Here is a 5747-nt window from a genome sequence, read left to right on the forward strand (position 1 = left end):
ATATATATATATATATATATATATACATACACACATACACACACACACACACACACACACACACACACACACACACATATATATATATATATATATATATATATACACACACACACACATGAATTTATATACACAATTTCATTCCCCTCTTCAATTTCTTACCAAACCCTATTTCTCTCTGACTCTGACGCTGAAAACAAACACCAACGGCGACAGCAGCAACAACAGCAGTCACCAGTCAAATTTCACACATGTATGTGTGTGTGTGTATATAAATATATATATATATATATAGGTCAGTAAATAGTGGGGTTGTGTTATATATATATATATATATACACACTGAATCGTGGCAAGGTATGGACGGTTTTCGGAGGACCGAAGAAATTATGTGTAAATGGAGAATTATACGAGGTACAGTACTATACAAAATACCGAAAGGATCTTCACCTCTTATATTACACCTTTCTTCCTCCTTTAACGCCGATGTGATGTAATTTCCTGGGAGAGAAATACTTTTGCGGCTGAAGATAGCTTTGTATTGTAAATTATACACTGATATAAAGCTTGAAACACGTGTACCGCAGATTCCTTTGTATTTTTGGTGTTATTTTTGGGATTTACAATTTATTCTTTCACCTCAACCACGAGCTGGCATACACAGGTGCTTACAATTGTCAAGTATTACCTCTATATATATATTTATATATATATATATATATATATATACATACACACATATATATATATTTATATATATATATATATATATATATATATATGTGTGTGTGTGTGTGTGTGTGTGTGTGTGTGTGTGTGTGTGTGTGTGTGTATGTATGTACGAAGATGATGGCTGCCCACTAATGACTAAGGAAGACCATTACAGACCATTGCCCATACAAAATGCCACCAATGCCCATGCATGAGGTTATTGCATCAGTAGTCAGCTTCATCTGGGTTCACAGCCACAGCTCCCTCTTACTCAACCGGGTATCTGATTGTTGCTTCATCAGTGATTGCACAGCCTAAAATTTTAGGTCCAATAAGGTTTGCACAACACTTCACAGACCCTCTCTACTCTAATGACATGATCCAGAAACATACCATAGCAAGATATCCACTGCCAATATGTCTCACATGATTTCAAGGGCAAACAAAAGATCCCCAAAATGTTTACTGTCATTCCCTGACCATCTAGTTTTATATCAGAGTGACCTTCTGTTAAGAGACATGATTTAACAAAAGCCAAGGAGTGCTCACTCCCAGTGGTCTTCCAGTGCATCAGACACCAACCTAGAATCTCTGAGGGCCAGTTGTATTGCTAGATAATTGTTGAAGGTACACTAAGATCATCTGTCTTTTTATGAAGTCTTGTTTTTTTCCAACTGAATTTCTATTAAGCCTCTTCACTAGATAAGCCAAGTGGACGTTCCAGTTTAATCACCAATAACCCAACCATGCAACAGGGTTCCATGTTACTAATATTTGTGAAATATCTCACAAATGACCTGACACAAAATTTATGTATACTTATATACATACACACGCATAAGTGTATATTTATATCTATGCTCGCGAGATTTAATCTTGAGCAGGTAGAGGAGTAAATGTAAGGATGAGCAAGTTAGGCAAGTCGATATACAAAAAAATATTGAATACATTTAATACTAGCATACACAGAATAGAAATGATATCAGGAATTAAAGGAGATGAATAAGAGTTTTACAAGTCCTATCATCGGATAATACCAGCCTCCATCTTCAGGGAAGAATTTTATGCTTGAGGGTTTAAGGTGTTGACAGAAAGGAGATTAAAGATGGAATGTGTGTGTGTGTGAGTGTGTGTTTGTAGTATGCTTGTATCTCCTTGTCTTGCCATAACTAATAGTTGTGATTTTCATATGTTGTTGATTTCTCATATTCTGTGAAAACCTACCTGGCCATAGGAAATATTACTTTGCATGGAAACAGATGAGGGTTGGTGACAGGAAAAACATCTGGCCATAGAAAATCTGCCACAGAGGTATGGAAAGTGAACATTAAAACACTGATGATGATAAGTGATGATTCCTCAGCTATTGTTTTGTGCTGTGACCATCATGCCTCATCAAAGTTTTTGTGTAACATATCCATGAATATTTTACATTTTATCAAATATTTTAAAAGTAAAAAATTTACCTGTGCAATCCTTTCAGAATTACATGGTGTTTGGGATAAATTTCACAATATTTATTTTCACTTTTTTCAGGAACAGCTCAATGTTAATGGCGTTGGAGAGCATAAATATTAAAGGTGTCATTGAGAAAAAGTTAGCTGAGATAGAGGACTGGAAACTATCTCGATATTGGAAAAGAGTTACCTGCATCATTATGATTCATGTCAAAATGATGACATCATGACTGCTGCTCAATGCTCCATGAACATCGTAAAGGTTGTAAGACATGACATGGACAGCTGCAACAGAGACTACAAAGCCGAGGTCAGCAGGAAGGGACAGAGTGAATGTTCTGGCTATGTCCTCATGACAGAATTCATCCAACATCTTTGAACAGAGCCTTAATTCAGACAGCTATGTGAAGCTGTTGGGACTACCTGCAGAGGTAGGTAGGCCAAATATGTGGCAGCAGGATTTGGCCTCTTGCCATACTTTTGGAAAGAGTAAGAAGTGGTTGTTGAAGAATTTCTATGACTTCACCAGCCCCAATTTCTGATCCTCCAGTTAACTTGACTGTAATCCCATGGATTACTATGAACACAGTTGAGTAAGATATCAATCACTCTACCAGCAAGAAACACCAAAGCTGAGCTGATGACCAAAATCAAGGAGGTTTGAAGATCTTCCCAGGGACACAGTGAGGAATGCGTGCCAAGTTCCAGAGCTGTTTTGAGACCATAGTGGAAGTTTATAGTGGTTACTTTAAGTAAGCTGTTATCTTCTAGCCATAATCTAGTTGATATTTTTGATTTTTTAAAAATACTTTTATTTTCAGATAGGATATTTTCTTTATCCTTTTATGAAAACTGTCAAATTTATCACAAACATCCTATGTTTTATTGTGTCTGGAGAGAGTCATTCTCTTCTAGTGCCTTATTATTTAACACACTCACAGGTTCAATTTCCACTCATTTACTTATTTATTTTTCCTAAAATTTTGCTGCATCTTGCAACCTTTTCAATAGTCATTGACTCTGTCCAGTATTTGAACTGTGTTCTTTTTGTTTGTTTTTTGCACATGTCTATTGTAATTCCCAAATTTGTGTGCATGTATATTGTAACTTCCAAACTGAGAACTGTTGCTTTAGATTATGTCACTGAAAGGAATAAGCAAGAATTTGTTTCTAAATCTTACCATATTGTTTCTATTACTATAACAATAAATATAAAAACTCATGGAAACAATATGTGCATTAAGGCAATATGACACTCAGAGAGAAAGATCTTTCTCATCTCGTTAACCCTTTTGTTACTATATTTCTATTGAAATAAATTACCTTCATTTCAGTTAATTTTTTAAATAATGAAGAATTTAGTAAAATAACTTTGCCATTATTAAGTTAGTGTTTGAAACATAAAGTAATATGAAATTTTGATGGAAGTCTTTAATTTAGACCGTTTTAAAACAGAAAGTTTGCATTATAGAACCAGGATGGCCATGGGCATTAATTAAACAATTTTGTACAATAGTAGCTTTACCTCTCAACTACTGTGCCCTATATTCATAATTTTTGTTTAATAAATAAGCATGGCTATGTGGTTAAAAAGCTCACTTTGAAATCACATACTTTTGGGTTCAATCCTGTCGTATAGCACTTTGAACAAGTATCTTACACTATATCCGAGGGGCCAACCAGTGCCTATGGAGTAAATTTGATTGATGAAAATCATGTGGAAGCCTGTTATACATACATACATACATACATACATACATACATACATACATACATACACACACACAAACACACACACGCACACACGCACACACACACACACACACACACACACACACACACACATCGGCCACTAAGGAAATTATCTCCTTTGTCAGTCATTAAGACAGTGCATTTGTGGCTATTGAGTCGTTTTGACTGTTATTTCTAGTAATGCCGGTACCACTTAGTATCCTTTGTCACTTTCGTGATGTCTATAAATTTGCATTTAGGTTGTTAAATTGCTAATAAGCCACCCAATTTATTTATAGTTTCCACTTTAACCGTTTTTGAAATCAGTGTAAGGGTTCAACTGTTTTCATATAAGCTGACAAAATGAGTTGAGTTTAACGTTAGGCACGGTAAGAGCCACTGAGAATCATGATGTTCTGTATCAAAATTCGAAATCACCATTGATCTGGCTATGTCTGCGAGGGAGCTTGTCTCCCTTGTCAGTCATTAAGACAGTGCATTTGTAGCTATTGAGTCGTTTGACTCTTATTTCTTGCAATGCCAGTATCATTTAGTACCCTCTGTCACTGTAATAACGTCTATATATGGTAGTGTGAAATGGAGACACTTACACACTTGGTAACTACTAGCCTTCTATAAAAAAAATTTATCTGGTAGTGGGCTTCCACACAGTTTCCATTTACCAAATTCCACTTCCATATTACTGGTCAACTCAAGGCTATAGTAGAAGACTTATCAAAATTGGTATATTGGTATCAAATCAAGACCCAATCTTAACTACACAGTTATGCTTATGCCTTCAAATTTGTAAGACGACATAGTGTTAGTTGAATTATCTCAGTTAAAGTAAGAGTGATAGCAAAATCAGCCCCTTCCAGATTTGTACTCAAAAATGCAAACATGGAAGTTAAAGAAAACAGCTTTCGTCATCAGTACAGAAATACTTCAGTTCTCAATAACTGCATTAACCACTAACCCTCGACAAAGGGGAGACCCACAATGGAATACTGTCCCCTGTTGCTGCTACATGCACAGATAACTTAGAAAACATCCAAAGGAAGGTTATCTGTTTGATTGGCATTGTTAATCAATCAGTTAGCCATTATTGCATTTTCAACTCCAATACTGAAACATTATGTATCTTCAGTTAAACAAATATATAGACATTTCTTGTTTGAAATAAAAAGCTTTTTACTTTTGGTTTCTTTTAATATTTGGTATATTTGAAAGAGAGTTAATTTGAAGTAAACAATTCTTCAAACTTAGGCTATAATCAGCAATTGATTCTCCTTTGAAATTATTTTTTTAAGGTGAGATGAAGGAATATCTAGAATTTCTCTGTATGTTTAGATATTTTTATGGAATTTTTTTGTGGCTGTTATGATCCTAGTTAAATCCTGTCCAATCAAATATCTATGAGGTGAATGATGAAACATTTGAGAAAAAATTGAACTAACATTAGTTTCTGTTTCATTCCAAGACATTACCATTTTACTTAGATATTTGTTGCATATTGTAGTTTTTCTGATTTACAACTTTTAGCATATGGTCTTCATTTTATCAAAGGAAATTTATTGAGAAACATTTAACAGCTAATTCAACTACACAAGTAACTTCATCATCATCATCATCATCATCATCATCATCGTTTAATGTCCGCTTTCCATGCTAGCATGGGTTGGACGACTTGACTGAGGACTGGTGAAACCGGATGGCAACACCAGGCTCCAATCTAAATTTGGCAGAGTTTCTACAGCTGGATGCCCTTCCTAATGCCAACCACTCAGAGAGTGTAGTAGGTGCTTTTACGTGTCACCTGCACGAAGGCCAGTCAGGCGATACTGGCAA

At 35.3% G+C, this 5747-nt stretch overlaps 1 long non-coding RNA gene across 1 annotated transcript in view; it reads left to right on the forward strand.

Annotated features, from left to right (window-relative positions):
• LOC128248088 (uncharacterized) overlaps window positions 1–5055 on the forward strand; it is a 30910-nt gene extending 25855 nt beyond the window's left edge. The window contains exon 3 of the long non-coding RNA XR_008264339.1: window positions 2248–5055. This is a non-coding gene — a long non-coding RNA (uncharacterized LOC128248088). The remainder of the gene's footprint in view (window positions 1–2247) is intronic.
• Window positions 5056–5747: the final 692 nt, after the last annotated feature.

The sequence above is a fragment of the Octopus bimaculoides genome, chromosome 6, assembly GCF_001194135.2.
Source record: "Octopus bimaculoides isolate UCB-OBI-ISO-001 chromosome 6, ASM119413v2, whole genome shotgun sequence".
Classification (NCBI taxonomy): domain Eukaryota; kingdom Metazoa; phylum Mollusca; class Cephalopoda; order Octopoda; family Octopodidae; genus Octopus; species Octopus bimaculoides.